The sequence below is a fragment of the Botryllus schlosseri genome, chromosome 1 (assembly GCF_051294905.1).
Source record: "Botryllus schlosseri isolate E-star chromosome 1, Bs_hap1, whole genome shotgun sequence".
NCBI lineage: Eukaryota > Metazoa > Chordata > Ascidiacea > Stolidobranchia > Styelidae > Botryllus > Botryllus schlosseri.
Genome location: NC_137236.1, coordinates 19916336 through 19929118, shown reverse-complemented (window position 1 = coordinate 19929118; position 12783 = coordinate 19916336). Strand labels below are relative to the sequence as shown.

Below are 12783 nucleotides of genomic sequence, written 5' to 3'. Positions count from 1 at the left end.
CGCAAAGACGTGCTTCCTGCACTTCAACAAAGTAATGTAGTGTACGAATATAGGTGCCACTGTGATTGTGGCTACGTGGGAAGAACGTCAAGACGTCTGCAGGACCGCATAAACCAACATGTCCCCAGATTTATCAGAACACGTGCGTCACGCGATATGAAAAGCTCACCCTTAACTCATCCACTTAAGATTGATGGTGATCGATCAAAGGCAATTAATTCTGCCATCGGCAAACATCTGTTGGATAATCCGATTTGTGCGAATAATTATCGAGACGACCGATTTCGAATCGTAGGTCGAGGCCGTTCACAATTCCATTTGTGTGCCTTGGAATCAACTTTTATCAAAATACACCAACCAAAACTCTGTCAACAAAAGGAGTTCGTGTATCACCTAAAAATAGTACATTGAACGCTCTCTCATTCGAAATTTCATGCTGGTGACGTCATATTTTGTGATACGATTGTTGATATACAATGTTCATTCCAATTCTCTACTAGTTGCTGACGATTACCCCTGACGAGTGTCAGCCGAAAATATTCGGGTTCATTTCAATATGAATATACTATTTAATTGTATATTGAAGTTCTGTACCTCCAAGAAGCTCTTTCTATCTTATTCAAGTCCAAATTTTTCTACTGCAATAACTTCGCTTCTATACACACTATACTAGCATATTTCAAAGACAATTATATCAACGAGATACCTGCTATCTTTCCTCTCATTTTAAATAAATGCTAATTGTACCCTTCACAGGACATTAAAAAATATGACGGCGCAGAAAGTACAGAAAACACTGTCAAGACTTTCAACTATATCGGAGATAACGAAATCAGAATCATATGCTTCCTCTCTTGGCATCCTCGAGCTGATCTGTGCGTTCTTTGAAGAACCAGCCTCTCAATTGTTCAAAAGAATGGTTAGTATTATATTAGCCCCAAAACCTATTTTGTGAATGTTTCCAATGTAGTTCTGTTCTATTGTTGGTAATACCTTTTTTTAATAATCTTGTTGTTGCTTGTCCTCCGGTAAAGATTTTCACTACTCAAAAATGATATTGGAAACATTGCTCACACATGCATATCTGTTTTCAGGAAATTTCTCAAGATTTAATGGCAGATGCGCCGAACCACCCATTCTCGATTACAATCGGAAAGTATTTATGAACTTAAAGTATGGGTCACGTTCACACTGATGACTAACTGACTGTTACTGAATTTATTGCAAGTATAAAGTCATCGTGCGAATCTCATGGACTTAGGTCGGGCATAATGATTTGAGCCTCAAATTGAATTAAGTATTAAATCATTTCATGTTGAAACCATTTCGTAGTCTAAAAATGATTGCCCACCCCTGCTATTGTCAGTAAGTGACATGCACAGAATAGCGGCATAAGTCTCGATTATGAAAAATGTGTCCGGTTTTGTATTGCACAAGTCGGTTTGATATGAATACAAAAATTGTCTGATTTTTGGTTTCTCTGGAAATTTGTTACCTCCGCGAGTGTGCTTGGTGAGCGTGGTGTAGAGATAAGGAGTGCGAGCAAGTTGGTACCACTGATAAGACAGTCACAGGTACTCACTATCTTGTCAATAGTTACGCCGTAGTTGTGAAAATGAAAAACTTCCCATAACTACTTTACAAAATCTGAATACTTGAAGGTCAATAGTTCTGCCCATCACTGTGGAAGTAGTCAAATGCCACAACCACTAGAATATAAGTAGCTCAAGTAGGCAACATTGGCAAACCTACTTAAGTATGCCAAAATAATAGATATTGATATACTTGATTACTGACCAGCGCCTCTGGTTGTCTGCACAGTCTCTATTTCAGAACCTAGCCAATTGCGTTAAATGTGCTGCATACTAACAATGCATTTTTGTGTTAGTCATGGATCCTGAGAAGATAATTAACCTTATATTGATGCCTTGCTCTTCTGAAGTGCCTACTAGCACTACACTCGCGTGGTTGGATTTTTACGCTTCTTCTACTCGTAATTGAGTATAAATTTATGACAGCAGCCTTACATCTAGTTGAGTAGCAGCGCTGACTACTTTACACCTTTTGTTTATTTTCAGGCTCATCAAACTACAAGATGAAGGAGTTTGTGGTAACTGCCGAAAAATCAATGATATTCACCACGGACTCCTTCTACGTGGCTTTGGCATATCTGTTCGTCACATTCTATGTTTTCAACCTGGAATACCCGAGCGAACTGACAGCCACGTTGGAGTTTATGTAAAGGTAAGCTGAGTGAGAGTTAGACTATCAAATGTCAACCCGTAATGGCAATGACTGATTATGTTTCTTCGCTCGGCTCAGCTGCTTGCGTTCACTGCTGGGCAGTGCAAAGGCACCTTTACTGGTGATCTCACAGCTGGCAACTGGGGCGCAAAATATTAATCAATCCGGTCCTAATGAAAAGCTAGTGTAACGGTGATTTCTAAAATAGAAATTAAAATGCGGTATGGGCACTAGAAATGCCTTAAAATCGCCCTGAAAAATCTGACATCCGCATTATTTTAAACAATCAGAGCTCTACAACACATTGACAATAACAATTAAGTATTGTGGTGCTCTGCTTGCTTATGACAATCACAATTTAACACGAAACTGTTAACATATGGGATTCTGGTAGCCCATAGTGAATAGGCTACAGAACTTTGTTAATACAGCAATATAGTTTTGTCTGAAGCAAATTCGCTCTTGTTGATGGCCAGCCGCCAGTTATGTTATAAGATATATTTCATATATTACAGAGTCTTCGCCGAGATTTTCGACGTAGGCGCGAAGTGTTCAAGAAAGAGAAAGACACTTAGAGTTCATCCAAAGGTGATGAAACTCACCAACCTCCTGCGGGAAACGAAATAGAACATGAAAATAAATGCTTTCATGCGGCAACATTTGATTCAATTATTTCCATGTAGTTGAGCGTATTACCAGGCCGCGAAGTGTTAGAAAACCGCCATGCTATACCGCCATGCATATACCGCCATGCATATAGCATTAAGTCAATCAATACTTTGATTGATACGACAGGGCTGTGAATTCAGTGCTAGCTTTGCTAGTAATTTACTAGAAAGAGTAAAAATATTACTAATTTTTAGCATCAAGGTTACAAGAGTGAGTAGAAATGCTGCTTATCCTGAGTCAGAAAATTTACTAAAATTATAGTAAAAAAATTACTAATTTTTAGTATTTAACGATACCAGGGTATGTAAAACTGCTGCCTCGCAATTAGGAGTAAATTTACTAAAAATTTTATAACAGTGTAGCTATGGCCTTGTTTTTAATTTGAATTTATAACTGTTAATGTCACTTCGGAGGAAGTTTATTTATCGGCGTAGATCAGGAGAACAATGTGTAGTTCAAACCTGCATTGTCCTACAAGGGTCGCCATTTCAAGGTATCGTGCAATTCAAGATTTTGAGTCGCGCGATGGCGGGAAGATCGAATTCGCCAGTGATGTTAGTCGCCGGCGCGATATCAACTTAAATTTGAAGATATCGAAAAGGGGTACGAAGCCCTAAGCCTGGTGTCATGCTGCCACGAGAAAAATTAGTCGGGCCGTCATGAAAATTTACTAACAAGTTGCTGCAATACTGGTATTGATAAATTAGGTCAAGAATTGAAAATTTGTCAAAGATCCATATCTTATAGCCAAAAGAGCCATGTATAGGTTCCCGACCACTGATGTAAGAGTATATAGGCTGCTATAGACAGATATCGCAAGCTGAACGCATGTTAGCTTCAGCCTGTTCTACACCAAGAGGAACCAATAAGTCATTATCAGCGGTTGAATGACGAGGAGAAATATTTGCTGATGACATCACAAAAGGAAAGTCATTTACAAGATGTACATTCTACGATATTGCATGTCCGGTCCGGTCAACCTGTCATGAAGCATGAACTTGCCTATTTTTTGTGATAGCTAGTTATAGGTCTATTGTAATTCGAATCTAGTACACCCCTGTACAGTGTACACCCATCCGAATGGTGCACCCTTCAAACATAATGGTACCCCCAGGCCCCAAGGGCAGTGGTTTCCAGCCTTTTCACACTCATGTAACATTTCGAGATTTTATCCAGTGCTCGCATACCACCTACAGCAGTTATGCGCGCCGAAGGCGGTCAAAAATGCTTACACCGAGTTGAGCTGCCGAAGGCAGCGAAACAGAGAATAAACTGCCCGTTTAATGGCGCAGTATATGATTTCGGTAGTGGTTCAAATTGGAATTATAGTGGTCAAATATATTAAAACGGCATTTTATTAGGTAAGAATCCCAATGCTTTACGACTAGATCTCTTACCTGTAGGCTGTCATTGGTGGAATTGCCTCTACCCACACCAACGACCTCAAAACTCAAAACTCAAAATCCACACCACCTGAATCAATAACTTCCTTCAGTCGAAAAAAAATCAGAATCTACTCGTATACCACCTGAATGAGCTTCACGTACCACTAGACTTCGCATACCACATGTTAGGAACCACTGCCCTAGGGTGTAGCCTACGATACACCCGGTTGAAGAGCTGTGGCCTAAAGTACAACCCTTGTAATATGGGGGTACCAATTCATCGAAATTAACAAAATTCATCACTGTCAATTAGCATACTCTGGTAACCGAAGTTTCTCATCGCTTCTCGTTAGCAACAAAAGTAAAGTCGTTATGCACTTATTAGGGGATAATTGCTACAATGGGGTTCACGTCGGTTCTATCATAATTAGTCAGTTATAAAGCATTTTGTAATCTGGCACTATCACCGTTATGCTTAAGCGCAGATCACACGTACAATATTCAGACGCGGCACGCACTCGCGCATACGTTTCATTCTTTGCTCTGCTCATGCGCCAGCGCCGTGCGCGGGAGGAACGCTGCAGTCGCGTTTCATTCGAGAGTCGCGAGTGAATCATTCCGCACGAGAGGATATAGGTCACAGCCGAGAAAAAATGATTTGTGAAATATGGATCAGTTGTTCGAAAACCTTAACCGTGTACGGATCTCGTAGGTCCGGCCATGTGATTATTTTGGTAATAATAGCAAGGAATATTATGTAAGTAATAATTTATCGAAGAGGTGTAAATATTCCTTCTGAATACCACTGTACCAATAGTTTCCAGAAGAGTCCAGCAGTACCGTTGTTTTCGTTTCAAGATATCACGAGGATTCAGTATCAGTAATATATCACCTTCGCCATGTTCTGAATTAACAGGTGAGCGCCAGTATGAGTTTAGTCAACGACGAAATACTTATTGAGGAAGTGAGATCCAGGAGTATTTTGTATGACAAGTCACACCCGTCGTATTATCTGAGAGAAAAAAAGGCAATAGTTTGGCGAGAAGTGTCGCAAGCCCTTGGATGCCCAGGTACAATGTGTCCTTGTAAATATCTCCGAGCACGAGCTAACATAAAATATTACAGGGCAAGGTTTTACACTCAGATGGAAGAATCTCCGTGACCGCTATGTGAAGGAGAAAAACAAATACATACCCTCAGGATATCAGGGTATGAGGCTGTTTTGCCCAGATGGCCGTTGATGGGCATCATGAGTTTTTTAGATCCGTACATTAAAACGAGGCAGTAAGTTGTTTGGTAATTTTATTTGAGATTTTAGATCCGTACATTAACCAAGTAACTTGCAGTTGAATTTATTTGAGTTGCAGGAAGGCTATTAATTTATTGATGCCGTAAGTACTGCTAAAGTTATGTTAGTCAGTGAGTGCAACACTATCGTACTGAAAACGTAACATATCAATTCAGACAGACTAGATTCTTCAAAAAATAGTTGATAGTTTGACTCCGTGGATTAGCAGATAGCAAACCAAAATTTCACTTTTAGCTCAGTGTATCTTTGGTCGTTGTCAAAATTATCAGATTGATGATAGTTAGGAATTTTTCCATGTTATACAGAACATCATCAAACATGTCCGAGGAACCGCTGTCATCGTCGTTACTTGATGACACGCTGCCAACAACATCGGTGGCCACATCGTCGTCAGTACTTGATAACATGCTGCAGAGATGAGCATGGATTAGGATTAGGTTTTGAAAAAACAGGATTTGAGAAATTTTGTCGGATTTGGATTGGATATGGATTAGACATTTTTTTCAGAACGGATTAGGATTTGGATTGGATTTACCTATTTTCTGGGAGATTGAAATGTCGTGTGGCGAATGGCGACAAACTTTATTCAGATCAGTTATTAATGTACTTATGGTTACTAAGTTATCTTGAATCAAGTGAATCGTTGATTGTGAAAGAAAATTTTCGAATCCCTCCATTGCTTAAATTACTATTTTTTCTGAATTTCCAGTTGGAATCGGATTAGGATTGGACATGGACTTGAATATGAAAAAGGTATGGATTAGGATTTGGATTTGGATTTGGAGGTTCGGATTTAGATTGGATTAGGAAATAGAAATTTCAAATCCGCTCATCTCTGACATGCTGCCAACAACATCTGTGGCCACACCGTCGCTCGACAATCCACCAGCAACATCGGTGCTGTCGGTTGAATCAGTCGACGCACCATCACGTCGTAAGTGGAATTTTTACAAAAACGTGGTATCTTCATTCTTCAACTACTGTGCGTATTTGCTACAGCGGCGAAGAGGGGGAGTCGCAAGCGGAAACACCCAAGAGATGATGACGATGATGATGTGCAGACTACTGAAAGCATTGCAGCAAGGAAATAGAGGTACGCATGTGTCAAGTAGATCTGCGTATGCTGTAAAATTTGATATTCGGAAAATGAGTACATGGCATAATGCAGACTCATATTTGAGAATTCTCTTATCAACAGTCATAACTAGTATGATATTTGCATTTTGTGGAAATTTCCATGATCTCAGGCTCACGCCCTCGTTTTATCGGTAGTTCGACCAAACGTAGCTGTAAATGTCCAATAGATATTTTGATTCCGTTCACCATGAAACCGATTGTAACACAACAAATGCTAGGGTATGCTGTATCACATCATCCCTCCAAGCTGCGTAATTGCGTAGTGCTGACACGGTTTCTGCGCACAGAAAATCTAAGCTGCGCTAAAAAAATCCGAAGTGATGAATTTTTTTTAGTCGTCAGCACTGTTGTCCAAGAGACCGCGCAGTGAGTTGATGAGTGCGCGCAGAATCATAAAAAAAATTAGAGGGAACATTGCTGACAACCACGCCAACACCAGCAAAAGTTCTGCACATCTATAGTAAATAGTAATGAGGATGATGCAATCAACAGAACCATCCGCGGATGAGCTTTTTATGGCGAGCATGGGGAAGGAATTGGCCTCCATCAAGGATATCACTCGACGGGCTCGCATCAAATTCAAGATCCACAAGCTGATCCGAGATGGAATCATGGAAGAAGTTGAATGTTCAACCTCCGGTAACTTGACTTTAAATGAATGCATCTTTGGTGTAGCTATAATCAGAAACATGTTCAATGTGGAGAGATATGGTTCCTGTCACGGAGGCATGCTTGTTTCCATATTTTGAAGTTTGACACTGAAATTTCCATGAACAAAAGTGTTCGCTAGTCACTAATGTAATGTGCTCAGAAAAGTTCATTACACAGAGATTAAATTGTTGAGTTGGATGTATGCATCGTGCTGTACTGTGACATCGTTTCAGACCAAGGATTACCACAGTGGCCCTGAGATAATTGTCAGTGAAGGAGTTGTGCAGCGCTGTCCATCGAGGTAATATTTAATTCATTCAATACCTATTCAATGTTGTTTATAGTCATTTCTGACAGAGTTGTTTATAGGGCTGGGCACAATGATTCGAGTACTCGAATCTGAATCGAGTAGTAATTTCAATGATTCGAGTTGAGTCGGACGATTTTTTCGAGTACTGACATTATACGCTCCTTGCAACTGAAAGTGGATTTACCAACGAGAATTAGTTTTGATATGATTTTCTACTGAGGAAGCCTTAATTGAAACCGTGTCGCAACATACGAGACATAGTACAAAGCTACGAATGTTACTGGAAATGAAGCATTTACGAAGTCGTGATCACCCCACAACATTGTCAAGAAGTGCAATGAAATCGGTATGGTCGAAAAAATACCAAGTATCCAAATACCAAAGTGTCTTTAATGTAACGGATAACAGGCATTATGTTCTTTGTGGTGGTGTAAAATGAACATATTTGAACTTTGATATAGTATATTTTGTTGTGACGCCATAATGTGTGATACTCGACTTCAGAATCGAATCACTCGGGTACTCGATTTTGCCCAGCAGCCCTAGTTGTTTTCTGACCCTGTCATTTAGATTAACATCCATCACTATCCTAAACCCCCATAAATTGTCAAGAACACCATATGCTGCCGTAGAATTATTTTACCAGATGAAGGAAGATCGTATCGAGTTACAGGACCAAGATCTGATGACAGAAAGTTCAAGTGACCACCCTCACCACTTGCTGCATATACGACCACCCTTAACATTTGCTGCGTACGACAATGTCTGATGACAGAAAATTCAAGTGCTCACGCCTGCTATTTGCTGCATACGAAAGGGTCATGGCGACCCGGAGATCTTTCATTTTACCGGGTTTACACTTTGGTCTCCACGCTCCTTGCGGAAAGTTTTGCCCCGGAATGCACTGCATAGCTGGCTAACATTGTAGCAAATGATTCTGTTTGTCAATATACGTAACAATAACGAATACTGCGGAGTGTTGCATTTATTGAAAAGTCAGGAATTGGAGGGCGAACGTTACGTTATATATATGATTAACTAAGTGTCGACATTGCCTCAGACAGCGTATTACCAGTCATGTAGTATGATGGACTGGACCACATACCATCTAGAAATGTCAAGGATACACGACGCTTTTCATTCATCACAGGCATCACTAATACAAACAGGAGAGAGAGCACATCAACTACAATTCAAGCTGCTACTGACACTTGGTCCCTGAAGTTACAATAAATAATTAGCTATATCACTCCACTTTCAAGAATTACACCCTCCAAAACGAACACTGGAAATGTTTGATTTAACTATATACGTTCTTGCTGCCAAGAAACGGCTCCCTCACTACTGCTGAAGTATCTGACGTATTTTTCCCGTGTGGCCTTAGCTTCCCCAGCACTTCCTCTTCCCCGTCTCATCATATAGGCAGTAACGACGACGTCCGGCGCCCTCCATTCACTGCAACATCACAATAATTTGGATCACTCATAAGAAAATTGTGTAGAACGGTACAGGCTTTGACCACTTCACCTACATGCACAGGTAAAACAGCCATTGGCCTTCGAAAGCAAGAGAAGCGAGAGGATAATATCCCAAATGCATTCTCAACAACAAGTCTAGCACGTAACAATCTGTAGTTGAAAATACGACGTTCATCGCTGGTCAACACTGAGCGAGGAAATGGCCTCATGATATGCCTATTCAGAGGAAAGGCTTCATCTGCCACAAAGACATAAGGAGTTGGACTGCGAAACCCAGGTAGAGGAGAAGCTGATGGCAGATCTAATTGGTTAGAGGCCAGACGTTTACCAAAAACAGAGTTATTGAAACATTTACTATCATTGACCCCACCATGTTGACCAACATCAACAGTAATAAAGCACTTGTCAGCATCCATAACTGCCATCAAAACAACACTAAAAGTCTTTTTATAGTTGAAAAACAGGGACCCAGACATAGCAGGTTTCTTTATCAAAACATGCTTTCCATCTATACTACCAACACAATTCGGATAATTCCACTTATCTTGAAACTGTTTTGCAATCTGTCTCCATCGGCCTTCTTCCGGCTCTGGCATGTGCTCGGGTGCTAGGGCCCTCCAAATAGCGGCACCGGTTTGCGGGACAATCTTTGCAATTGTCTACCTCCCGCATCGATAGGAAAAAGTGATTGTACGATAGGTATCGCCAGTGCAAAGAAACCTATTTGCAGAACAACAGGGTGGACGTCTTGTATAGAGTGCATGGCTCTGTACTGTACTATTGATCAATCTGTTATCTAAGAAGCTTGCTAGAATCAACATTCAATAACTAACCATAACTTGCTTGACAGCGTCCTACGAAATTAATCACAGATAGTCGTCTATAATTGTCTTGTTTACCTAAGCGTGATAGCTAATCTGTCATTGGGTGGAATAGGCTTTCTCATGACTGTCGTCTGTTTGACTATGAGCGGGCCGACCAATGAAAGAAGATCATCAAAGGTTTCCACACTCATTGAGAAGTAATCTCGGAAGTACTCCCGTCTTTCGAATCTCAGCTCCCTCGCCAATGCATGAAACTCGCCTGTAAAAATTTGGTTTCTATGAGCTATAATACTGCCATAAATGTACCTTTACACATACCTAAGATCTCCCTTCTTTGCAGAATTGGGTGCACCCATGTGCGCCTAGTCCTCCGCCTGTGCTTCTTTCTTATTGCTACCCAGAGCAATAAAAGCATCGCATTCCTGTTTGCTACGCCTACCGTACCATCCGGCCGGCCAACATAAGTTGTATGGCGAAGCATCTTATCGAATGTCAAAATTGAACGTGAACGTATCGAACGTGCTAGCCGCGAAGATATAGCTTTACAAAAGAACGCGCAGTGTTAATTCCGCGCTCGGCTGCGTTCTAAAATGCGACCCCTGCCGGACACACTCATGCTTCACTGCGACCCCTGCCGGACACATTTACTTCTTCACATATTTTTCTCACTTCTTGATGACGTAACCTCTCGTTTTAGTGAAAGAGTGAGATTGCCGCGAGTGGTGCCGCGTCTGAATATTGTACGTGTGATCTGCGCTTCACCGTACAATGAAGCATATTCCCAACATGATAAATCAGTTAAACTGCAGCCCATGAACTTTTCCATGGATTCGGAGTCGGAGTTGGAGTCGGTGGTAAAATTTACTGACTCAACAGCCCTGCTTAGAACAAAAAAAAGTCTCGAAACCATTTAAAAACATCACCAGAATTTAACCAATGCTCGCTTCTGGATTTGATCCAGCATAGAAAACATAGTATCTGCTGTGGGCCACAGAAAATCCTGTGTTGAGACAGTCCTAGAACCGAACCGATGCATATTTATTTCTATTGTGAAGTAACACACACTTCAGGTTTCGCGTCGAGCTGTTAGTAAGCAGTCTCCGTTCATATGCATGTCCATGATAGACGAAGCAAAATAAGCCCTTTACATCATGGCAATGAACCAAAAGAAAAAGAGTTCAGAAACAGCTTTACTCGATTCCGATAAAATTTGACAGAATATGGAAACTCAAGAACAGAGGTCTCAAACACGTAGCCATCGGGCGGCATGCTGCCCGCGATATAATTTTGTGCGGTCGTCGTCAGCATTTTCAGGTTTGAAGAATATATCAAAAGTTCGTAACTTGCGCTGCGTAGGGCATTTAGCTAATCAGTTCAGTATGGGAATGATAACTATTGGCATTCTGTTTTCCCCTTGATGTAATGTTAGTTACGTCCTACCTCATCTTGGGTCTACTCCGTCTTTACATATTATTATCGCCAATCAAAAGTGGCGAGTCAGGTAGTGGTACCCTCCACCGCTGTAACATCAATCGATTCTTTAGCGATCGGACATGTTATTGGTATTGATCGGTTTCAATATTCGATAGTAAATCTAACGATGATTTAATTTCATCATCAACATTGTTTTATTAGCATTTTATCTGTTCAATACACGACAAAATGCGATACAATGAAAGGATAGGAAGGCGTCGAAGCAACTTGGAGTAGTCTATTGATCAGACACCCACCTTGGCCTAGGCGATGTAAAGAGGAGGCATGCACAGTGCACACTGAATGAAAAGTAAAGAAGATGGTATAGGAAAAAGCAAGCTACAAAAATGAGATAGCATGTCATGGAAGGCGCGATCGATAGGTCAGTCGTGTTCCGGTGATTTTGAAGATGGACTAGTATTCATTTAGTAGTATGCCTAATTGCTTGTATTTCGACTTGATTGTGGACATGCTCGTCGACTGTCGGATGTCCGGCGAGATACTGGTCCACACATCAGGTCCGGAATATTTGAGCGAGCGATGATCTTTTCGGTCGATCATATGATATTTGGACGACGTAGACGAGCGTCTGTTGTACTTGTGCGTTTTGATTCCGAGGTATAAAAGTCATTGAAATATTCGGGGCAACGACCGCAGTGAAACTGATCTTTGCGATTTCTAGTTTCCTCATATCTTCTATGTTTAGGAAACCGAATCTTCTTAGCAGCGACTTGTTGGATGGACAACCAGGCCCCTGTGGGGCCCTAGCTATGACGCGGAGTACCTTATGTTGTAGTTTTGGCAGTGGCTCGAGTGCAGTTTTACTGGCAGCTCCCCAACAGAGGATGCCATATTGTAACTTCGATTGAATTAAGGATTTAAAGAGTATCAGAAGAACCCACGCTGGCATGACGCGTCCAAGGCTGTAGAACAGGCTGTGATAATTTAGTGTCTGGGGACTTAATATGGCTCTTCCAGGACATGTCCGTATCCAATAAAACCCCGAGATATTTGGCATTATCTGTGTTGGAAACGGGCTGACCAGCGATGTTAACGGTTGGGTTACTTTTTGAATTTGACTTTGGTAATGACATGATCAATAGTCTAGTTATCAGGAGTATGCCCGAAACCCTGGATTAGGCTGTGCTGCTCTAATGCTCTGATATCAGATCAATCTTTGTTAAATTCTAAAATATACTACCTATAATTGTGACACGTCAAATGTCCGCTAGCTGCAAATTATAACGCAAAATTATAAGCTTTCACGATGTCAAGATGCATTTGCATGATTAGTGCTGCTGCC

General features: G+C 41.0%; 1 long non-coding RNA gene across 1 annotated transcript; it reads left to right on the top strand.

The window, feature by feature from the left end:
• The first annotated feature begins 6620 nt into the window (after nucleotides 1-6620).
• On the top strand, nucleotides 6621-8911 carry LOC145444667 (uncharacterized). The gene is made up of 2 exons (XR_013916743.1): nucleotides 6621-7383; nucleotides 7629-8911. It is a non-coding gene; the product is annotated as an uncharacterized LOC145444667 (long non-coding RNA).
• Nucleotides 8912-12783: the final 3872 nt, after the last annotated feature.